Raw genomic sequence first — 25,564 nt, 5'->3', positions numbered from 1 at the left:
CTAGTGGGTAGGGTGGAGTGCTCACCTCCTGTGTGAGCACTGGGAGGCCAAGGCCTCCTCCCACCCCTCCCCCCGCTCCCCCCATTCAGAAGAGCAGATCAGAGAACGGTGTTTCCTGCATTCACAAGGTTAGACTTGAAGGAGCTCTGGAGATTCACCAAATTCCTATATTCTCCTGATAAACATTCAGAAGCCCAGGGAGCTGAATTGGCCCACCCAAGGTTACAGAATTAGTTCCTGTCAAGGCTGAAATTAGAATCTGATCTCTGTCCCAGACACACTGAGTGCTGATTAGTAATGATAATTATAAAAACAAGAAGAAAGGTAATAATAATGTTTACTGAGTACTCACTATGTGTGTGCCAGGCACTATTCTAAAAACTACATGCATCAATTCCTTTAATCCTTACCCAAACGTTATGAGACAGACATCATTATTATTATTTCTATTTTACAAATGAGAAAATTGAAACTCAACGTAATTAAGGAAAAGCTAGTGAGTCGTGGAGCCTGGATTTCATTCTGGGAAGTCTTATTTCAGAACTAGAACTTATAAAATCACTGACATTCCCACTGCTCTGTAGTAAAATGAAAGAATTAAGAACAGGGCAGTGCATTTTTCTTAAAGCAAGATATATGCCATTTAAAAACACCAACTTTATTATATTCTGCATTTATTTTAGAATATTAAGAATTCCCTTTCTTTATGAGAAAATAGAATATATGGTAGTTGTTGGTGTTCTATAAGTTTTATTTTTTAATAAAAATATATTTGGGAGTTGTTATTTTATGAAATTGCAGAGTTTAGAAAGCACTTCTTGCATTATCTCCTCCTGCATGAATTCTGGGAGAACCCGTTGTTGCTTTCATGCTTCCTCTGCCTGCTTCTGGTTCCTGGAATGGGTGGTGGGAGTGGAGGGGGGCGCTGCCCAGGTGGAGAATGACCAAAATTTATCACATACTTTTTAATCAGTCAGGACTCGTTTGATTGCAAGTAAATAACAAGTAAAAATAATTATATATTGACTAATTTAGCTGAAACATTTGGGGATCAGTTCCTCAAATTATGTCTCAAATTTTATTGGCTTCTCTCTTACCATTATATTGGCTTAATTCCAAGACTCCATGGGAGCAAGATGGCCACCAACAGCTTCACCAACAGCATTTTCTGTGCTCAAGTTCAGAGGGGAAAAGGTATCTCTTTCTCTCTCTCTCTTTCTCTCTCTCTCTCTCTCTCTCGTAGCTCCATGTAGGGTTGTACTTTAAGTTGACTGAGTTACAGCAGTCCCTGAAGGGGTCACTGTGGCTGTGTAGATTTATGCTACTTGGCCAGTTCTAAGCTATTCATTATACTCCTAAAGCTGACGATAGGATCAGCTCCATCCACTCTGATGGCAGCAGGAGGATGGATCTCAAAAGGGGAAATTAGACACTGTTGACAGTTGCCAAAGGAATGGGTGTTTGATCACCAAGCCAGCAAATGTCCACCATTCACCTAATGTGTGTCACTCGCTAGGCCAGGTGCTACTCACTCATCACTTCATTTAATTCTCATAATAATCCCACCAGGCAAATGATAATTTACCAATGAAGAAACTGAGGCTCAGAGACACCAAGAAACACACAAAAGGTCAAACAGCTGGTAACAGAAGTTCCAAGAATCAAATTCTACTCCAATCAATTTCAAAGCCCAAGTCCTTGATTTTTTTTATTCTATAATTTGCTTATCCTGCCCTCCCTTCTACCATTAAAACTGGAGATAAAAGAAGCCATCCTGCATATTATAATGACAGGTTGGTCGAGGGGTCCAATAACTGCCCTGCTCCTGGTTTTCTTTCCCTCTCTCACTTCAAGCATTCACAATTTTTAAAATATTTTTTTCTCCTCTCCTCACCACAGTTGAAAGAGCTAAGATTAGAGACACTGATTATGTCTCGCCCCTGAGTTGAAGAGAAAATATAATCTGGAACAATTCTAGAAGGACATTAATCAAATGAGGGAACAATGTTTCTTCTCCATTTGAGTTAGAATTTCCCAGAATGTTAAGCATCTGGTACCATACCTCCTAGAATATGTCCGTTAGCCTTAAAAAAGAAATTTGTCTAATTAAGTGACCAAGAAGTACATAGGAAGAGAAGAATTTCATCACTAATATATTCAAGAACAGTCTCTTGATTCAGTCTACAGCAAACACAGTAATCACAATCACCCCACAACAGCCTCAGGAAACTGTTCCCTGAAATAGTAAATCTGTCCAATCAAAATTAAATGCTCAGAGTTGTAAACAGTATTCAGTGCTTCATTCAAAATCTAAACCAAGACCATCATTTGCAGCATCAGATACCAGTAGTCATGCAGATTTGGGTCATAAATAAGATTGATATATAATATTTAATAAAATATAAAGTCATGACTGAATTTAGTATGGAAAGAATCTGAGATCATTAATCTCCAGGTTTACTCAATGTTTAAAATTAATTTTCATTATTTTCCAAGGAATGTTCACATTTGGGGGAAAAAATAATGGTCATGAAATAAAAATATGGAGAGTCCCTTGTAGATGTTCCCCAAAACACTCAGTCAACCTTCTGACCACACATCATCTCCCTGTGGCTTCAGAAAGCAGACCAAGGTCTACTTCTCCTCATTCCTTCTCTCTACCCCCACTCCTCTGAACAGAGACAGCAACTATGCTTACGGGACAACTTAGTTCTTGTCCCACACATCCTGTGGCTCCAGGGTGAGGAACTTGCACATCTCCTCAATTTATATTTCTTCATGGTTTGAAGAAGGATATCCCAGGTTGAACCTAAACTATGTTCACCACTAAGCTTACATATGTGTGGGCTTGTCTGGCAAACTAAATGGGGGACTTGCTGAAAAATAATTGAGGAAAGAAAGGCTAAGCACTTTAGAGAGGGGGAGACATGGCCAGCCACAGCTTTGCTCTAGTTAAAAAAAAAAAAAAAAAAAAAAAAAAAAAAAAAAAGAGTCTTAGCTCCTGGGCATGAGCAGTGGTGGCCATGCCTGCTCTGAGACAGCAGAAGTGATGGCAGTGCCCAGCAATGGGGTCAGGGTGGATTGGTAGCAGAGTGGGATATGGTGTTCAGTGGGCTCTTGAGGTACCTCAAAGTATCTTCTAAACAATGGAACTGGGAGAGGGAAACAAGAGTGGAACAGCACAGGACTATATGGCAGCTGCCCAGAATGTTGGTCAGATGCATGCCTTTTGGTATATGGAGACTCTGAAATAGCTGCATAGGGAAGGGAAAGAGCATGGGGCTGTGACTCCATATTGGACACTAGCAAAACAAAGGTTAGATAAAAAGAGGATATTAGATGACCTCCCTTTAAAGCCTCCAGCTCTGACTTTAAACAATTATATGATTCTCACCAGCTAATGGTGGGTAGGAGAAATCATGTCCCACACCCCAAATCACTGCCCTCAATCTTCACCAACAGCAAGTTAAGACACCCGAAGACAGGAATAAGAACAACCACCATTGAATAGGACACCCTTCCCTCTCCCTTGGGAGATTCAGTGTGCTTCTCCTTGCTCACCCTAATTCCTGCTCAAGTTTCTCCCCTCTTCTAAAGTGACCTCTTCTCCAGATTCACTCTTCATCTGTCCCTCAGCTCTTCCTACCCCTGCCTGGGGCATCCCACAGTGTTAGGGTTCCAAAAAAAATTATTATTTTTCAAATCCTTCTTTCCATCATGCTTTGTCCAATAACCTTGTCCTAATTCCAAGCAATGATCTCTTGGTACATAGCTTACCAGTCACTTTGATTATTAGTAGTACTCCTATTAGAAATTCTAATATCTTAGCTGATTGCAAATTGCTCATTTCCACTTCTTTAAGATCACTAGGCCCATAGTCCTGGAGTGAACTGTGTGACCATGTGTTTGACTCTGACATAACTTCTCTTCTCTCTTCAAGGTCTGGCTCTTCTAGCACCTTGGGAGCCAGGAGTTAGAAATAAGTGAAAACAATAATCATGTCCATGATGGCAGGTGTTCTGGCCTCCCAGTCTCTCCATAGACACTGTGCTGCTTTTCTTGGGGCAATGCTCAATCTTCCCTCGCCCCTCCCCAAGACCCCAGAAACAGAGACATCCCTACCTCCCATCCTTTCCATTTGCAGCACATGCCTCTAGTCCTTTCTCTGGATTCAGGGGCCCCTTCTTTGGCCCAGAAGCCACCTGGGCAGCCCTATGCACCTGCTTCTCCCTTCATGTCTATGTGCTCAGCTTTGTCCTCAGAGGGCCACAGGGACTAGAATGGGTATGACCCCATCTTGTTCTTCTTCGATGCCTTACACCATGGCCCCTTCTTACTCTGCTGGTGATGACTAGTCCAATAAACCTTCCCTGCTCAGAGATCCCCAGACTAGTAGCAACCAGGTCTCTATGTCCCACATACTTCATGTGTCAGACGCCCAAAAAACTTTCTTGTCCTGTTCTGTACCACTCCAGAGTCAGTACAGAATGAGTCTGCAGGGTCTGGATCTCAGTACCATTTCATCAGGAAGGAGACACAGGATGCTCCAACTCCTTTGACTGATTTTCCTTGAAGACCCTTCAGTTGGCTTCTTGGAGAAGAGAGAAATTCCCTTTGGAAACCTCTTACCCAGGCCCTAATGACACCCTCTATCTCCTATCCTCTTGCAGACAGGCATGAGATGCTGAGGGTTATGCTACTGAGACAGGTTTAACCACCTCTTAGTAAACAATACTGAAGGGTCTTGATGGCATTGACTCGTAACTATCATTAGGATGTGAAGTACTTGTAACTATCATTAGGATGTGAAGTACTTCGGTGTTCTTGACCTCCCTCGGTTTTATGCCTGTGCTGTAATCCTAGCACTAAAGAACAAAATAATTCTCAATATCCTATTACAAAGTTCAGTGGGTTGATAAGAGCTAAACTCTGTCATGGAGCCAGTCCTCTCTGCACCATCAGAGAGCCACACCTCTACAGCCCTCCCACTTAGAGATAAATTCATCCATAGTCAGTTGGCACAATTACAGTGAGACCTCCAACCATTAGGGAAGGAGACTCACCATCACTGGTTTATAAGCCAATATAGCAAAACTTTTTGATACAATAACTTAACATCTAGAGACCATGAGAGTAGCATTCTCACAAACAGCAAGATGACTTATAGCACCATCCCTTCTGCCTATAACCCTGCTTCACCAATTGCGAAATTGAGAACCATAAATTCTCCAACTCCACAGAACAGAGTCAATCACTTGAGACCTGAGATGACAGAACTACTCCACAGCTCAAAGAAGAACAACACTTTTTCATCCTCAATGAAAGTTCTAAACTCCCTTCCTCATCATAGTCCTTGCTAATTTTATGTAAAAGTCATTGGAAATGATCTGACTTGATCTATAAGCCAGAAAGAAATTTCTTGTTAACAGTAAGCCCAATACCTTCTGGGCATGAGTAAAAGCGGCCATCTGTGAAATGGCGGTTCATCACTCAGGACACGGCATTCTTCCCTGGAATGTTCTCTCATTCTAAATATGTCATCTCAGGAATTTTATAGGCTGATGTCATCTGACACATTGAAAAGTGTATGAGTGCTAAAATAAATATTTCAAACACCAAACAGGCTCCTGTTTATCTAACAATATACATAAAAGATCCAAAATCTTTTGTTTGGCTGTAGCAAATAATTTTTTGTAGCTTTTCTGACATACTTGCAGCCATTCTGTGGATAATGTACAATTAAAATGGGATTCATCTGCCCTTGGTGGTAATGTGAGACTCCCTATTTGTGTCTTAGTGACATACTATGGAGACAGAGAAAGGCAGCACCCAAGTTAGAATGTAAACACGCCCCTTGGGAGATGCTTTTGTAGGCCTACTTTTTTTTCTTTGAATTGTGCACTAATGAAGGCAGTTCTCAGTAAGACTCCTCAGCCTGCAACATAGCAAGGTTGCCCTAATACCAGGCCACTCTCTAAGTCGCACTGGCCACCAAATACCTCTTCAGCCAGTTGTGTATGGTTGTTCCTGGTGCTGCTTGTCCTCTGCTACACTCCTGGTAAAGTGTGGTGCACAGGAACCTTCCCTAGAAGCCACAGGTTCTCAATCTAGGTAGCACATGAGAAGCACTTGGTTCACGGGGAAATTTTCAAATCCTGATCCCCAGACCAATTTCTCTCTGGGAGTGAGAAACAAGCATGGAGAGTCTGTAAAGACCCCAGGCAATCTAAGTGAACATGGTAGACTGGAAACCACTGCCTCCCCATAACTATGCTGAATGTGTGGAGAGAAACATGGTACAAAGGCAAGCGACGTTGACCCCTAAAGATGAACCGTTTAAAGTTGTAATCAAATAAAACGTGCAATCGCGTCCATCATATTTGCATACACCATATGTCAAAATTTGCATGCCATAGATCTATAAATGGTAGCCATTGAGTTCCCTAAAGATGGGTTTCTAGAAAGCAAATGGGCAGAGGTAAGGTTGGGAAGGTGGCTCAGGGCCGTGTAATGAAGGGCTATGAATGTCACAATAGGATTATGGACCTTACCCTTTGGTGACTAGGGATTCGCTGAAGGCTCAGGTGCAGTGATGTGATGTGATTAAGGGAATATTTTAGGAAGACCGGCCTGCCAATAATAGTAGGATGGATCAAAGAGAGAGAAAATAGAGGCAGGGAGACCAACTGAGAGGCAACCAGGGTAGTCCAGGTCTGAGGAGCCAAGAGACCCAGGAAAGAAAATAACTATCACCATCAGAGACCACCAAGTTCTTGAAGGAATAAGGAGAGGTGGCCGGAAGAGGAGACCTCAAGCCAGGTTGGGGAGAGACCAGGAAGTTGGGAAGAGAAAGAGTTTGAAACTAAGAGAAAGCAGTTCTGACATGTTCCATTTGTGGTTACTGCAAAATATCTAGGGAAAAGGTCTAATGGGCAGTCAAAAATCTGAGCCCAGGGCTCAGTAGAAAAGACAAGATCTTTCTTGTTCGCAAAGAATCAGATCTTTCCTGTTCTCAAAGTTGGGAGAGGATTTACAAACATGTCCTTAGTCACCAGGCTCGGCTTAATCATCTTTTTTTTACTGCCAGGACCTGGCAAAGATCATGGTACATAATAGATATTCAATAAATGTTTGTCTTTCTTCCTGGTTTGTCTGATGTGTCTGAGGAGGAAACAGTAGGACACTCTGAAAATAATTTTTCCCAAATTCAATGTTTGAAACAAAATCTGCCCTGTCAGCCTTCAGGGGCTTGAAGAACAACAGAAATGGGTGAACAAGCAGAAGAATGCTCTACCTCAAATTTCCGGTGGGGGCCACACAAGACCACAGGTGACATGGGTGCTGTGAGTGGAGGTTGCTGGCTGCTGCCCAGACATCCTAGCAGGGAAGCCAAGGGAACGAGGAACAAGTGGGGTCCAATAATCCACACTACCCAGAACTTAACCCCTAAAGGAGCTGGTGACGGACTAACTATAGATAGAAGGATTAGAATAAACTCTGGATAGAAGATTTATAATTGTAAATAGAACTCCAAATGTGCCCAACTTGGAAAAAACACTGATATAGAGAAAAAGCTGAGTAGTTACCATCTCTAGGACAAATGTCTCCCAATCTGTCAATACCATTAGTTGTCCAGAAATGGAATAAACATCACATCACACTACAGTACTACTATTATTCAAATATGTAGGGACATTGTTATAATTGATAAGACATACAAATTTTATGCTAAAAGTTGTCCACATGCTAAAATATTTAGGAATTAATAGTTTATGGATTTTTACATCATCCACTTCATTACTTTTTCTAAAATTTAAAATTTAATTATGAATAATTTCAAAAGTGCTATAAAATCCTTTTTTAAAATGCCATCAGGACTACATATATATTTCATTATATTCACATATATTAGTTTATTAAATTATATTATTAGTTATATAATATTAATTTTTCTGCTATTAATTTATTAAATTTAAATATGAATTAAATATAAGTAGTCATATTTATTTAAAAATCACTTTATGTCTTCTCTAAAGGGTAAGATTTTTTTAAAGATTATTTATTTTAGAAGAAGAGAGAGAAGGGATGCCTTGTTGGTTCAGTCAGTTAAGCATCTGCCTTCGGCTCAGGTCATGATCCCAGGGTACTGGGATCAAGCCCTGAGTTGGGATCCCTGCTCAGTGGGGAGACTTCTTCTCCCTCTGCCTGCCACTCCCCTTGCTTGTGCTCTCTCTCTCTCTCTCTCTGACAAATTAAATAAGTAATTAAATAAGAGAGAGAGAGTGAGCATGCAGGAGGGAGGGCAAAGGAGAGAAGAAGAATCTTAACCAAACTCCCTGCTGAGCCTGTGGGGCTCAATCTCAGGACCCTGAAATCCTGACCTGAGCTGAAATCAAGAGTCAGATGCCTGACTACCTAGAAGGTAAGATTTTTTTACATCCTCTTTTTCCCTCTGTTCCTGGAAATTATCTCTTTCCCAGAGATTGACATATGACATTTTTATGTTTATATTTAATATTTTTACATATATGTGTATTCAAAACCACCACGTGTTGTTTTCTGTGGGGTTTCTAATGCTTAAATCAATGACATGAAAATGTATGGCTCTAACTTGGTTGTTGGATTCAATATCATATTTTAGAGATTTATTCATTCATTTTAACTGCTATATAGTACTCCGTAGTTCGAATAACTAGTTTATTGGCCCATTCCTTTCTTCAGGGTTAGACTGTTTTCTTCTAACTTTCTTTCTTTTACAAACACTGTCACAATGAAGTTCCTTGCACATGTCTCTTTGCATGCATATGGGAAAATTTTTCTAGGCTGAATCGCTAGATGGGACCTTATGCATTAAAATGTTATAGAATGTTAAAATTAGAAGCTTTGCCCAAGATCCTGAAGTGATAGGTATTTGTTATCAAAGGGAGATGCCAGACCAAGACAAACTCATGGCACTATCTAAAAAGCGGTTTCACTACCCTTTTGCCCTCCAACCTCAATGAACGAAGATAACAATGGGATAAAAATGGGTCCAATTGTTGCAGATGGAAAGAATTTGTGATGAGGATTTCCTGTAGGTCCTATCCTGCCCTGTGAACACCCACCACGGAAGGAGTAGTTATAGTACCACTTGCTTCTCACCTCAATTCATTGAGGGGAATTGAAGGGCTTAATTGGTGACTCCTGTGGTATACTGGGTGGCGTGGACTGGGTCCATCTCCTATGCAAATCTTAGGGCTAAAATGAGCTTGTTGCTAATGGGTAAGTCAAAAGACAGGAGGCTGAATCAGCCTGTTCTAACCACAGCCCCTGCTGAATGCCAGCTGTCAGAGAGATTAATGAGGGCCCAATACACTTTTATTCCTTGAGGTGGTCAGAAAGCAACCTGGTGTTGGTCCCATTACAAAACATTGTCTTCTATCTGGGAAGGGACACCAATTTATCACTGGAATGGATACATACTTTTCACAGGTGTTTGCCCCTCTTGACCACAATATCTCAGTGAGCATGAGTATCTGAGGGTTACAGACCTCTTCTCTGTCAATATGGTACCCCACCGAAACTCACCTCTCAATAAGGAACTCATTTATAGCAATGGCGGTGTGTTAGTGGGCTTGTGGCCACAGGATTCCTTGGTCTTACTATGGAACCATCAACCAAAGCGGCCAATCTGATGGAACGGGGCAGCTTGTCAAAGCTTGGCTGATCTGCCAAACGGAGTTCAGCACATGTGAAGTTAGGGAGCTCATCTCAAGAATGCAGCATGTGCATTGAATCAAGTTACAGTCTGGTTTTCAATGGCTAGAACTGAGCCAACAGCCAACATATTTTAGTCTCTGATGACAAGAAAAACAGTCCACTCCAGTAAGCAAGGAGTGGAATCAAAAGCAGCCCCTTCCATGATCATACTCAATGACCTACTTGTGGAACTTAGCCCCCAAATCTGGAATCTGAAAGGTCAGAGGTACTGGCTCTTTGCAGGGGAGGGAGACATCAGTAAGAACTCCACAAAACTGAAGGTTGCAGTCACCACTTGGTCAGGGAGCTCCTTAACGGCCAGCAGGTGAAGGAGTAACTCTCAGCGTGCGGCTGATTGATACTGATATTCTTGGAGACCTTAGGTTTCAAATCCAACCTGGAAGCAGGCAGGAGCATGACGGATCCCTGCAGATTCCCCGGGGCATCTCCAGTGAGCACCAGCTAGTGTTGACTGTCAATGAGCAAGGGCAGTAAATGTGTCTCAGGGTGAGCTCCCTGACAAGGATCTGAGAGCACAAGCAGCTTATTTGAGGGCAAACCCAGAACACATGAGTAGAAAGACAGGAAGAAGGTAAAGCCAGTATTATCAGCCAGTTTGCCATGGTGGGTATCTGGAGCGCACTCTGCTGTGGCCCACGCAGAGTCAGCGTGGAACACAGAAGCCGAAGGATGAGGAGCTGGAGTGTCCCTCAGCATCTCCACACGGTCGGTGGCTGAGAAATGCTCCCCTAGGATTCACTGCAAACACTTCTGGTCTTCCCTTGGGTCTTCTCAGAGAATTCGCGGATGTTTCCAGCAAGCAGCCTTCAGTCTGTAGAGGTGAATTCTGAGGACACAAAAGCGGGGCCCAAAACCATCTGCTCAGGCCACAACCCAGCAAAGGCAGAATATGAAAGCTTTAGGAGAAGGTCCGGGCTGCCACACCAGGAAGCAACACAAACCAGCTAAATTGCTGACCACGCAGGAGGGGATCCCAGGACAGGTGGCTGTAGGAGGAAACTGAGGCCCAGAAAGTGGGGCATCGGGATCCGCTGTAGCAGCGGGACCAGCAGACACGCATCACTGACCTCGTGCCTTACGAGTTTCAAGACACCACAACTTGTCACACTTTGAGGAGGACTTGTTCCTCCCTGAGAAGAAACTAGAATAGCATATTCTCATAAAAATAAAAATGGAGACTCTAGGTTGTAGTAATGGAGCTAAAATAAGGAAGAGCAGGTTTAGAATCAAGTGGCTACAAGGAGGAGACTGTGGTGTCGCCAGGACTTCTCAGACTCCCTTGCCTGCCTCCTGGACCATGTTGTCTGTTCTGGGGGTTGACAAGAACTTTTGTCCTATATATGCTCCGACCTCCCCTTCATCTCTGTCATGGGGCCCAAGCTGTGAGCCACACTGACGTAGTCTGGCTTCTCCCTCCACTGCCAGATGCAAAAGAAACACCCCAATATGGAGCATGGATCTGTTGTCCCGAACACCTGCAGGGGGTTGGAGGCCTCATCCTGGAAGAGGGAATGTGGTAGAGTTGAGCAGGAGATGGGAGGAGTCAGGTCGTCCATGTTCCTCCTCTCCTCCCGTTAACGGCTCTGAGGAAGCCCCAGCCTGATCTCCAGCTGAGGTTCTGCAGCCCAGCTGGTGGCCCCAAGCAAAGGTGGGTGTAAGTGAGTGCTCCCACTCCCTTCCCGTCTCCCCTTGTCTCTTGTTTCCTCTCCCTCCTTCTAGTTGCCCTGGCTTTGCCCTTCCCCAATAAAACCTTACCACTTTAAGTCCTGGCTCCTGAACTGTATTTTAGAAAACCTGGCTTCACCAGGATCACTTCTAAACTCAGCAGTCCCCTGGACATTTTCCGGACCACCCTGGGGCTGTGGATTGCAGCCCCACACCCGTTCAGGGTCAGCTCCTAGTTTTCTTTGAATTACTGTTCCACTTTACCCTTCACGGAGACAGAAATGGGTAAGTCTCACTCTGCAGGGAAGTTTGCTTTTACGCAGCCAGATTGGAGAGAGCCTTTCTCCTTGCTGGCACTGGGCTCTCTCTGTTTCCTTTCTGGGAGATGAAGCTGAGACTTGAAGACTCAAAGTGAGCTCCAGGAAAACCAGGGCTCCGGAGCTCGCTCACTCCTGGGGAATCATGTCTTTTTGACATTCCTGTTCTCTAAATATTTCTCTTTTTTCACCGTTTGCTTTTAAGAAGTGGTTTCCTTTTGTTTTACCTGCAGCATTTAAAGTGTCTTGACCTGGAAGGTTTTGGGGGACATCTAGTCTACAGTGTTGCCGGAAAAAAGTTTTGGGGAACATTTTTGAAAAATTTGAAACAAGCTTGCTCTTATAGAAAAGTTGTGAACACTATGTGATTTTTTTTTCCAGAATCATTTAAGGTAAGTTGCCAGCATGATGCCTATCCCCAAATATTTTTGTCTGTGTTTCCTGGGCGAGGGGTAAGGGAGGCATGGGGGATATTTCTTCTAAGAAACCTCATATAACCATCAAAATCAAGAAATTAACAATGATATCCTAATCCCCAGACTCTTTTCACATTTTGCCATTCATCCTGATAACGTCCTTTATAGTAAAAGTATTGCCTTCAGGAGTGCCTGGGTGGCTCAGTCGGTTAAGTGGTCTGCCATCCGCTCAGGTCATGATCCCAGGGTCTTGGGATTGAGTCCCACGTTGGGACTGAGCAGGGAGCCTGTTTCTCCCTCTGCCTGCTGCTCCCCCTACTTGTGCTCTCTCTCTCTGCCTCTTTCTCTGTGTCAAATAAATAAATAAAATCTAAAAAAAAAAAAAAAAAAAGGGTCCACAACAGAGCCATTTGCTTCTTTGGGTCACTGTGTCTTTTTATACTTTATTCATCGGTAACAGTTCCTCTTTCTTGCTTTGACAACTTTGATGATTAAAGGCTAGTTATTTTGTAAAATTTTCCCCAGTTTGCATCTGTCTGATGATGATGCATCCTTGGCAGGAGTATCATAGAGGTGAGTCTGCATTTATTATTACTGCATTTCCCCAGATGGCGCACAATTTTAATGTCTCCGTACTGCCGGTGTCCGCTCTTGTTCACTCGATGAGCGTGTGCCTACCAGTCCACTCCACTGTAAAGTACCTCCTTTTTTGTTATATAATTGATAAATATTTTGTGGGGATTTTGAGATTATGTAAATTTCCCATTCACATGAAAATTGCAATGCATCCACTTGGTAACCTCTGTTCGTATACACGCCTTGTGTGATGGACCATTACTCTTGCTATCTGATGTGACAGTTCTGCTCAATGTGATGCTTAAATTGTCCCCTCTTTGGCTCCCATGCCCTCCAAGCGTAGTAGGCTAAAATATATGTATTCATGAAATACACACATGCATCTAAATTTACATTTGTTCTTATATCTATACTGAGAATTTGAATTCACGCAGATACTTCCAGTTCCAAATCTTCATAGGCTGGTCCCTTTCTACTTTGTAATTCTCCCCACACTCTGATACTGAAATGTCTAGTTCCTAATTTTCCTTAATATATTTATTCATTAACACCCATTTATGTAACTAATTTCCATCTCCACTGCTATATGCACACCTTCCTCACTCCAACACCATGCCAGACTGCCACCCCCAGCCCACATGGACTCACTCTCCTAGCCTGGGCTTGACCCTGTTTGGCAGTCCTATATAAATGCCTTCCTCACACAGCTGTCTGGACACTCTCCTCACCCAACCCAAGCTTCCACACCCTGCCGCAAGCCACCCATGCGTGGATGCTTGCCTTCTTCTACTTGGGCTCTGTCATCCCACTCTGGGTCACCATGACCAGCACCTGTCCACCCGAGCATGATGTCTAGCTTTCCTACTGCCTTTCAAACTGGATTATTCAGGAAGAAAAGGGGAAGGAGACAGAGCACTAGGGATTTTTAAGATTTTATTTATTTATTTGAGAGAGAGAGAGAGAAAGAGAGAACTAACAAGCACTGAGGAGTGGCAGAGGCAGAGGGAGAAGCAGACTCCCCACTGAGCAGGGATTCCTGACTCAGGGTTCGATCCCAGGAACTGTGGGATCATGATGTGAGCTGAAGGCAGACTTGACCAACTGAGCCACCCAGGTGCCCCAGCACCAGCGATTTTTAACATGCACACTTAGTGAAGTATAAAGTTAGTCCAAATACCTATCTTCACCCTAATCAACTCAAGGACTTCAGAGTTTAAATCCTGAACCTCTGCCTCCCACCCCATGGTCTTACATGTGGTTATTGTCATGGGTTTTTCCCTTCCTTTTTTGTATCTCCAAAATTCATAGTTATCTTAATTATGATTTTGTGGAGTCAATGCTTATTTATGTTGATCAATACTTTCCCTCACTTATTTGTTCCCCATTACTTCTGATAGCCCACTTCATCTGGATTCAGTCCTCTTTTTTGCTCACTCTACCCTTCATGGTTTGTCCTTCAATAGTTCTTTTTTTTTTTTTCTTAAGATTTTTATTTATTTGACAGAGAGAGACACAGTGAGAGAGGGAACACAAGCAGGGGGAGTGGGAGAAGGAGAAGCAGGCTTCCCGCTGAGCAGGGAGCCTGATGTGGGGCTCTATCCTAGGACCCCAGGATTATGACCCAAGCTGAAGGCAGATGTTTAATGATTAAGCCACCCAGGCACCCTATCCTTCAATAGTTTTATCACACTGTGTCAGCAATGTGGTCTACAAGACATGAACCTTTGCAGTCTTTGTCATACATTAATGTTTACTCTTATTCTTTGATGACAGTTTAATTGCAGGGAGCACTATAGGGCAACATACAAGTTGTCCCAGCTTGCTTTGGACTGGGGGTCTCCCAGCATAGGGACTTTCAGTGCTAGAACCAGGACCATTCTGGACAAACTGAGATGGTTGGTCCTCTACTTCTATATTTTATTATTTTCCCACAGTTGTATTAAAAAAGTGATTCTGTTGTCTGTTGATCAGTACTTCTGAGAAAACTTACATGTGATAAATTTGTTTCTTTGAGGGTAACTGTTGCTTCTATCTAACTTCTCTCTGGCTTCTTCTAGGATTTTCTCATGCCTTTGAAACTATCAGAATGTTGCTATAGAGATTTGTTTCTTATTCATCCTGTTCAGGATTATCAAATATGAATATTAGTATCTTATTATAAATTATGGAGATAGATATCTTTCACCAACTCTAAAACATGTTCAGCCATAATCTCTTCAAATATTTCCTCCTCCGATTTCTAGTTATTCTTTTGGAAATCCTGCTGGATATACTCTTTATCTTCTCATTATATACAATGTGCTAGTTAACCTCTCTTGCAGACTTTCTGGCTCTGCAAGAGAGCCAGTGCTGCATCCCAGATAACTTCCTCAGTTCTGCCTTCCAGGTAGAAAGTCACCATTTCAGTAGTATTTAAACTGATGTTTTACCCATTCACTGAGTTTAACTTCATGGGCTAGATTTTCACTTCCAGAAGCTCCATTTGGTTCCTTTCCACACATTTTTATTTTTATCTTTATTTTTTTCAGTGTAATGTGACTTACTTATGTAGATCTTTAAAGTCTCTTGAATCTTTACAAACACACTGTATTCTCATTCACATTACGTCATTGAGTTCAGGGACTCTACCCTCCCTGTGTATTGTGTTTGCTTTTTCTTTCTCTTTCTCTCTCTTTCTTAGTTATTTTGATTGATGATTTTGAACATGAGATAAAAGAGTGATGTGCTCTTCCTTTTTTTTTTTTTAAGATTTTATTTATTTATTTATTTGACAAATGCAGGTGGGGGGAAACAGAGAGCAGAGAGCCCAATGTGGGGCTTGATCCCAGGACCCTGAGATCATGACTTGAGCTGAAGACAGATGCTTAACCCACTGAGTCACCCAGGTACCCCAAGAGTGATGTACTCTTTCTATGAGAAACCTGTGGGCCTATTTAAGGAAGTATATTTTCAAAGTAGTTCTGCCAGGTACCCCCAGCTATTAATACCCAGTCACGAACTTTATTTTTTTAATTTAGAGATTTGAGGGACACCTACCTAGTTCTTAAGAACCCAAACTTATGAGATACAAGCCTGAGTTACAGATTCTTCTGAGGAGAATTTTTCTTTTAATCTAGAGTTCAGATCAAAAGCAAGAATTTCCTCTTTGTCTCCTTACAGTGGTGGACTGTTTTCTAACACCTCTTGTAGTGAGGGTGGCTCTTTGAGGGTTTTTACTTTATGCATGGGTCTCATTTACAACACATCATTTCACTCAGGCTTCAGGTTACCAAGACAGAAACTCTCAGTCCGACCTCTACCCAAATCAAGGGTGGATACATGAGTGTTCCCAACATTCTGGCTTTAGTTCTTTCTTCATTTCTGGTAACTAATAGTCTTTCTTGTGATCAGAACTATGTATTCAAAATTATTTGAGCTAGTATTTCTGAGTCTTTGTAGTGGGAGGTTTCAGACATTGCCTCAGTCCTCCTCTTGCCAAAGTTGTAATTTCGCATTATAGCAGGCCCCTTTCATGGACCACTTAGAAACACCTCAGCTACACCAGCCTCTTCTGGTATCTGCAGTTCTCACAAGCTCTGCTTGGGATCTGACCAACTTCATCACATGGCAGATTTTCTAACATCCCATGCATTTCCCCCTAAACAAGGAAAAGAGATCAGGCTGTTCCTCTACAAGAATGCCAAGGGCATTAATAACAATCTCTAGAGTTTTCTGTACATTTCCATATTCTTACATGCACATCTTATGCAGTGTCCGTAACAGCATGGACTCCCATTCTCTGGCTCTTGCCTCTGCCCTCCTGCCCAAACGAGAGCTCTCAGCACCCACACTAATTCACACATCATCACCACACAGCTTGACACTACCCCACTTTCCTATTTGGACCCCAGACTTTCTCATTGTTTCTAGTGTTAGTCTGCACCCCAGGTTCTAACTTGACCTTCTTCTAAGTAATACTTATTCATTCTACCTGTAGATCTTGCAAGGATAGGTGTTTCCTACCTTTGAAGAAAACTTGGCAAAAGCCAGGGCCATTTGCACTAGTTGCAGAATAAATGGGAATTTTTTTTTTAATTTATTCTTGACTAAAATAAATTTAGAATTCTAAATTAGAGTCCCCAAAACCACACCAAGTAAACTAGGAAAGAATTTTATTCAGTCTTACAATCCATCCAATGCTGGCCTTCTGTAGAAGCTATAGTGACCAGAAACTCTATCAGTCAACTATCATGTATGCGCATACACACACACACACACACACACACACACACACACACACTGCCCAAGAACTATTGTCTGGCCCGTTTCTTTCACTTTTATTGAGAAACTGCAAATCATGTCTCTCAGCACAGCAGTAAGTAGAATGAATGTCTGACTATAGCATATTTTGTCCTGGTTGTGTGGACACCTTTAGACACACTCTGTAGATAAAAATAGAATATCTCAGAGCCATGCATACAAAGAGTATAAGCTCTCATATATAAACAATTGCATGCATACAAAAGATTTAAATACCGCTTCTTACGTTCCATTGAAAAAAAAAGATCTGGAAGAACAGAATATCCCAGTCAATTCCTACCAGATCATTAGAATTGGCACTGAGGATTCTGACCATGCAAACCACTCCAAGTCTAAATCACACAGAGTCATTTTTACCCAAAAGGATACTGGGGACACTTCATCAACCCTAACTTCTGACAAAACTGAGTCAGGACAAATCTTACCAATGTTGGAGATAAGCAATCTCTAAGCAAATAAATAAAACAGATGGGCTAGGGGCACCTGAGTGGATTAAAGCCTCTGCCTTCAGCTGAGGTCATGGTCTTAGGGTCTTGGGATCAGGCCCCACATCAGGCTCTCTGCTCAGTGGGGAGCCTGCTTCCCCTTCTTTCTCTGCCTGCCTCTCTGCCTACTTGTGATCTCTGTCTGTCAAAATAAATAAATAAAATTTAAAAAAAAAACAGATGGGCTAATAAAATATTTTGTTACAGGGAAAAGAAATATTGTAAGGGAAAGAATACACATTGAAAATTATTTTCTGTAGAAACATTCTATATATATAAAATATATGTATTTTATATGTAGTAGTAAAATATACATAACAAAATATATCATTTTAATCATTTTCATTTTTAAGTGTGTAGTTCAGTGGCATTAAGTATATTCATATGGTTATATAGCACAGAATGTATTTTTTTAAAATTCCTTTATCGTATCCCCCCCAAAATACAGAGATAGCTTCTGAGGGGGGAAAAAAGTACAGGTTTAAAATTCTCTGTTTTAGAGACAGAGAGTGCATGGCTCTGCATGTGTGCAAGCCAGGGGTCAGGGGAGACATAGAAAGAGGGAGAGAGAAACACTTTAGCAGACTCCATGCCTAGCTTGGAGTCAAATTTGGGGTGGGGGGGTTGGCTCTCACCCCTGAGATCATGACCTGAGCCAAAACCAAGAGTCAGATCTCAACTGACTGAGCCCCCCTGGCTGCACCCCTAAAACATTTTAGTGAAACTGCACTAAACTTCACAGGAAGTTACCTCCTCCTTCACAGGAGGAGGTAAAAAGCAATACTGATAAAGAAGAAAATTTATTCAGTGATATGGAGAATAATCTTGAGAAAGCCGCCAGAATAAAAAATAAAGAGGTAAGAAATACCAACAATGAGAAAGTTGGTAACAAAATAAAAGAAAGAAGTTTATGGGTCTAAGACAATCATGGCAGCCCAACCTCCCCCATCATAGTGATTGGTTCAAAATACCCATGTAACCTGTGATTATCCAATCAGAGTGAAACATGAAACTTTTATTTAAAAATATGAGGATAGATGCCATCTCTCCTAGATGTGAGTAAGGAAGGCTGTTGCCCCAGAAACAACTGGCCACCATCTCACTTAAATGTGGGAAGGTATGGTAGAATGAAGCTTATAAAGGATTAGAAAAGTGGAGAGCCAAGAGAATTGACAGCCTGATAGTGACATGAATATAGGGTATTATGTTGCTTATACACTTCCCTATCTTTGAATTTTTATGTTTTTAATCTAACAAATCTTGTTTATTGATTAGGAAAATCTGAGATTTGAGTTTTCTTTTTTTAAATTCAAAAATCTTTCAGTGAACACGCTCAGTAAAATCCCTCCCTTAGTAGAATTCCCTCAAACCAGAATGCTCAATGTGAAAATTATAAAATTAAGAGTATCTCTAAGACAATTTTAAAAGACCTGTACTTAGGTCTCACCTAGTGAGAGTCTTAAATGTCAATGGAAAGAAAAAATACTAGAAGCTTTCAGGCAGAAAAATACAATTAAATACCAGGCTGACCTTAGACTTGGTGGAAATACTAAATACTGGTAGGTAATTAAACAGTGCTTAATATAATTTTGAGGAAATTCTTGTTTTGACTCACGAATTAAAAATGTAGAAAAAAACTTGTTCGGGTATGAAAACAATAAAAAGACCTCCCTCGTTATACAAAGATTATGAAATATAGCAGTAGCCTTCCTTAAAAACAACAACAACAAAACAATCTTGCACCAAAACACTATATACAAAAACACTATATATGTGAGGGGCATCTGGGTGGCTCAGTGGGTTAAAGCCTCTGTCTTTGGCTCAGGTCATGATCCCAGGGTCCTGGGATCCAGCCCCACACTGGGCTCTCTGCTGGGGGTGGGGAAACCTGCTTCTCCTTCTCCCAGTCCCTCTCCTTGTGATCTCTCTCTCTCTCTCTGTGCTTCTCTCTCTCAAATAAATAAAATCTTTTAAATTAATCAATCAATCAATTAATTAATTAAAGAAACGGCAATGGTAAACGTTTGATGTTGGATAGGACTTTTCCTGTCATGTCAGAATTTTGTTTAGAGCCCCACAGCTGAGTATATTGGAGGCCATGGATTGCCAAATTCTGAAGAGAGGACTAAGTGATTCTCATACACCATCCAGGGTTTAAAGGGGCCCCCAATGCCACATTCCAACCTGCTTAGGTAAGTAAAAATGAACAATTCAAAGAACTTCTGTTGAATGAGAAGAGATGTTAAGATAGGTCTTATTGGGCAAATGGGCTGAGATTTTTTTTTCCCCACCCCCCTGGGGGGGGCAGTGATTAAGGGGGTGGGGACAAAACATACACCCACCCCCCACTGCTCCCCCTCGCCCCCCCACCGCCCCCCCTGCCACCAACTCCATAAAAGCAATTTAGAGGGTTTAGGGTACCTTTCAGAAGAAGATATCTGCATCTCTGTCTCCTGTAGTGACCTGCAGAGTCTTGCAAACCCATCCTGGTGTTGGCCTCAGAGCAGAGGGGCATGTGGTAAGAAAATTCTTTGATGGGCGCCTGGGTGGCTCAGTTGGTTAAGCCTCTGCCTTGGACTCAGGTCGTGATCCCAGGGTCCTGGAATCGAGTCCTACATGGGCTCTCTGCTCAGCAGGGAACCTGCTTCTCCATCTCTCTCTGAGTGCCTCTCTGCCTACTTGTGATCTCTCCCTCTGTCAAATAAATAAATAAAATCTTAAAAAAAAAAGAAAGGGGCACCTGGGTGGCTCAGTGGGTTAAGCCGCTGCCTTCGGCTCAGGTCATGATCTCAGGGCCCTGGGATCAAGTCCCGCATCGGGCTCTCTGCTCAGCAGGGAGCCTGCTTCCTCCTTCTCTCTGCCTGCCTCTCTGCCTACTTGTGATCTCTGTCTGTCAAATAAATAAATAAAATCTTTAAAAAAAAAAAAAAGAAAGAAAGAAAAAGAAAAAAGAAAGTTCTTTGAAGCTTGATGTGTCTCCCTGGGAGTTTGAGGACTTACATAAACATAGAGATAGTGTCCTGTGCTCCTCCGGAGAGGTTTGAAAGCTGGAGCCTGGTCAGGGTAGCATGGAATGAGAAAGAGAGGCAGCAGTGGGGTGGGACGAGATGGGAGTTTCATGTGCCTGAAGAGGATGCAGGGAAGGTGGACGGGTTGGAGCATTCTCGAAGATGCCCGGCCAAAGAGGGTGCCTGGCTGGGGTGGGGAAACTCAGCAGCAAGAAGCATGCGCTGGGGTAAGAGCTGCGGGAAGTTCCCCCAACACTAGAAAAATGCTTCAGCACGTGGTGTCTGGAGACCTCATATTTAGTGATTGTATATTAATATTTCAGTGCAGGTATTTCTAAATGTATGCCTATATTTACCATTAAAAATGATATCTACAAAAAGCTTTTAATTTCCTGGGCAACTACTTACTATATATTGTTAAACAACAACAACAAAGTATAAAATCCTATCAATAATGTAAACTCAATACATTTTTAAAAATGAAAATACAAGGATCAAAGATAAATATGTCTAAATATTATGTAAAATAGCTGTCTCTTACTGCAGGAGTTGAAGGTAATTTTTCTGCTTCTTTCTGCTTTTGAGCATTAAAAATGTAAGAACATGTAGTATTATTTAAAAAGAGAAATATGCTACAAGCCTTCATAATCTGGGGTTGTTGATGGATGGGCTTCAACTTATCCATGACTCCTCTAAGACTGCTCGTCACTTTTTCTGTAACTAAGTTTGTCTGGAGAGAAAATGAGAGTTTTCAAAGGATTTCATCATCCCAGAATTACTAAATCCATGGACTGAAAATTTTTAGAAAGTGGCTTAAAGGAGTCCGAATAACTTAGCTATCATGTTCCATATTTGCCCCATGCCTTTATATTAAAAAGTTTTATATTTTAAGTATAATTATTCAAACAACTAAAGCAGTAAAATTTTACTTGTTTGACATTCAAATGCAAAAACTCCTAAGATATTCATGAATATCTTTCTCATTTAAATTATAACTGCTACCGAAACAGCTATTCCATAAATATGTATTGAGCAACTGTAGAAGCAAGGTACCAGGAAGCATGAAAACCTTTTTCAGCTAAGAACTCCAGGTCCAAGGTACAGGGAAATGAGGAAGAGGTACTACACCTTTGTGGGATGATTTGTTTATTTATGCATGTGTAGATGTATGGGTGCGTGCCTGTAAGCATTTGAGTATTTATTTTTATTCATGTTTTACCTTGCTCAAAAATATTTAGGGGCACCTGTGTGGCTCAGTCAGGGGAGTGGCAGACTCTTGATTTGGGCTCAGGTCATGATCTCAGGGCCCTGGGATCTGTCCACATCTGACTCTGTGCTCAGTGGGGAATCTGCTGGAAGATTCTCTCTCCTTCTGCCTCTGCCCTTCCCCTTGCTCTCATGCACTTATTCTCTCTGTACAATAAATAAATAAATCTTACAAAATTTTTAAGGAAATGTAGCAAAATAAATATAACAAAATAAAATTTAAAATAAGTAAGTGAATCAGTTGGAACAAAGACTAAAATGAGGTAGAAAAAGTAAGACAAAGGCAAGAATAAGATCAGTGCTCTTAGTTCATGCCAAAGTTTTAAGTTTCCTTATAGCCTAAACAAAGAGGGAAACATGATCTGTTCCATGATTCTTGCTGCCCAAAAGATAAAAAGAAACCAATTACCCAGGAGAAACCCAACGACTGCTAGTTCTAACACCAAAGGGAAAGTTCCCCCATGGGTCCTCATAAAGAGGACACTGTGCAGGATAATGAACATCATCTTCATGGGATTAAATAATGAACAGCTGATTTCTATCCTGATAGAAAATGTGCAGCAAAATATCTGGGTCATCCTAGGCATCCCTGGAGAAGTCCCAATGGCCACGTGCTTAAAATGACAACTCCCTATCCCCTTTTCCAGCTCTGTTTCTTCCCACAACACTTGCCATCAACTTGTATTTTATCTTTTTGAATCTGTCTTCCCCACACTGAAATATAAATTTAATGAAGACAGAGACTTTGTCTATCTCATTTGTTTGCATTCCCAGAATTTAAAAGAAGAGCTAGCATATAGAAGTTGCTCAATGTATATTTATTGAAAGAATGAATTTCATGAATTATCATATAATAAATTATTATTATTATCGTCAACATGTTATTAGAGGGATTCACAGAACTCTTTTATATAATATCTTTAAGGTACATGAGGTAAAATTTAACTGATTTAAAACTTAAAAAGGCAACTCTATGAAAATCACAACAATGTGGTATAAGAATGTAGATTTCAGTGGTAAAGATGTGAATTTTATGACATCTAAAAAAATCAATAAACTGTGTATTATTGGATAATCCCTTATAAATACAGATTTGATCATTACAATGAACCTGCAAATTAGGGTTGTATTTCCTGAAAGCAGTTAGAGACAAGGTATTCTATGTTTCTGTAAAATATACAGCTATCTGACTTAGTTCAGCTGGGTTAGAAATCAGAAAAAGAAGTCTAAAAAATGACACAATCCTGAACTGAAAATAAGTTTGGCACCCACGCAGGTGGGCCAAGGGATAACCCCCAGCCAGAGCCAAGATTTTTCTCAGAAAAAGATTAGGTATTCATGTGAACATAAAGACAATTTGGTGATGATGGCCTCAAATGTTTATTCTATAGTTTAGTAGCTGTTAAGTTTTTAGCCCAGGAAAAATTTCAAATAGGGTATCTAATGGCTCATCTGAAGCATCCACCATCTTTTTTTAATTATTATTAACATATAATGTATTGTTTATTTCAGGGGTACAGGTCTGTGATTCATCAGCCATACACAAATCACAGCACTCATCATAGCACATACCCTCCCCAATGTCCATCACCCAGCCTCCCCATTCTTTCCACCCCTCTCCCCTCCAGCAACCCTCAGTTTGTTTCCTGAGATTAAGAGTCTCTTATGGTTTGTCTCCCTCTCTGGTTTCATCTTGTTTAATTTTTCCCTCCCTTCCCCTATGACCCTCTGTCTTGTTTCTCAAATTCTGCATATCAGTGAGATCATATGTATATGTGTGTATTTGTGTGTGTGTGTGTGTGTGTGTGTGTGTATCCTACATCTTCTTTATCCATTCATCTGCCAATGAATATCTGGGCTCTTTCCATGGTTTGGCTATTGTGGACATTGCTGCTATAAACATTCAGGTGCATGTGCCCCTTTGGATCACTACATTTGTATCTTTAGGATAAATACCCAGTAGTGCAATTGTTGGGTCCTAGGGTAGCTCTATTTTCAACTTTTTAAGGAACTTCCATACTGTTTTCCAGAGTGGCTGCACCAGCTTGCTTTCCCACCAACTGTGTAGAAGGGTTCCCCTTTCTCTGCATCCTTGCCAACACCTGACTTGTTTCCTGACTTGTTAATTTTAGCTATTCTTACTGGTGTGAGATGGTATCTCATTGAGGTTTTGATTTGTATTTCTCTGATGCTGAGTGACGTTGAGCACTTTTCATATGTCTGTTGGCCCCATTTGGATGTCTTCTTTGCATAAATGTTTGTTCATGTCTTCTGCCCATTTCTTGATTGGATTATTTGTTTTTTGGGTGTTGAGTTTGATAAATTCCTTATAGATTTTTGGGTACTAGCTCTTTATCTGATATGTCATTTGCAAATATCTTCTCCCATTCTGTTGGTTGTCTTTTGGTTTTGTTGACTGTTTTCTTTGCTGTCCAAAAGCTTTTTATCTTGAGAAGTCCCAATAGTTCATTTTTGCTCTTGCTTTCCTTGCCTTTGGCGATGTTTCTGGGAAGAAGATGCTGCAGCTGAGATCGAAGAGGTTGTTGCCTTTGTTCTCCTCAAGGGTTTTGATGGATTCCTGTCTCACATTTAGGTCTTTCATCCATTTTGAATCTATTTTTGTGTGTAGTTAAAGGAAATGGTCCAGTTTCATTCTTCTGCCTGTGGCTGTCCAATTTTCCCAACACCATTTGTTGAAGAGACTGTCTTTTTTCCATTGGACATTATGTCCTGCTTTATCAAAGACTGGTTGACCGTAGAGTTGAGGGTTCATTTCTGGGGTTTCTTCTCTGTTCCATTGATGTATGTGTCTGTTTTTTGTGCCAGTACCATACTGTCTTGATGATGACAGCTTTGTAATAGAGTTTGAAGTCTGGAATTGTGATGCCACCAGCTGTGGTTTTCTTTTTCAACACTCCTCTGACTATTTTGGGTCTTTTCTGGTTACATACAAATTTTAGGATTATTCTGAACCATCCACCATCTTAGTAAGATTCCCATAAAGTAACATGCACTTTTAGCATCTTACAGTTGCAGAATATACACTTAAGCAAATAAGTTTTTCTTCTGGATAGAGATATTTTCTATAAGGGACTTAAATATCCAGAGATATTTACAAATATGAGAACTTTAGTTTGATTATAATTGTTCTGTCAAGATTCTTTCTGAAACTAGTATCTAACAGAGTCAGTTGTCAATTCAATTGGTACCAGTTGTTGACAATAAAACCATATAATGTTATCTGGAAAAGATTGTCTTTCTCTTGGAGACTGGGGAAGGGTAGATCATTCACCTAGGTCATCTTAAATTGGTATCATTTTTCTTTTTAAGTGAAAGGAAAGAACCACAAAACTTCCCTGTTTTATTTCCATCAAATACTATTATTGGATTCACAGAAGCCCACACACTCCTACCTGACTCTCACATTGACAACCAATGGTGATGCAAAATGGGAAGACATGTGTGCCTAGGGCAGATGGTCAGCACAGATTCTCCAGGATAACTAGAGGACTCATGTCCCCAACTGCTGGGGCTGCTGCCCACATTTGGCCCTCACCTTTCAGCCCCTTTGGGAATTACATCTGCTGAGACAACTTGAACTTGGCCCAATATGCATGCACCCTTGGAAGGCTCTCAAGAGCTTCCTATCTCTGCATATCCAAATCTAGCTTGCCCATCAGGGCCCTGTTCAAATACCATCTTCTTCCAGAGACCTTTCCAGATTCCCCCAGTAACTGTTCCTTCCTTCTCTAAATGGCCCTGTTCCCTTCCCT

The 25,564-nt window shown here is 41.3% G+C and overlaps 1 long non-coding RNA gene across 1 annotated transcript in view; it reads right to left on the bottom strand.

The window, feature by feature from the left end:
* Nucleotides 1–20,124, bottom strand: part of LOC106004500 — a 29,352-nt gene extending 9,228 nt beyond the window's left edge. Inside the window, exons 1-2 of the long non-coding RNA XR_006601421.1 lie at nucleotides 19,939–20,124; nucleotides 9,568–10,585 (exon numbers count right to left, since the gene is read on the bottom strand). This is a non-coding gene — a long non-coding RNA (uncharacterized LOC106004500). The remainder of the gene's footprint in view (nucleotides 1–9,567; nucleotides 10,586–19,938) is intronic.
* Between the last annotated feature and the right edge of the window lie 5,440 nt (nucleotides 20,125–25,564).

This window comes from Mustela putorius, unplaced genomic scaffold (genome assembly GCF_011764305.1).
Source record: "Mustela putorius furo isolate JIRA1106 unplaced genomic scaffold, ASM1176430v1.1 tig00003845_pilon_pilon_pilon, whole genome shotgun sequence".
Lineage (NCBI taxonomy): Eukaryota > Metazoa > Chordata > Mammalia > Carnivora > Mustelidae > Mustela > Mustela putorius.
Note: the sequence above shows the minus strand (reverse complement) of the source record. Positions and strands in the feature narration are given on the sequence as shown.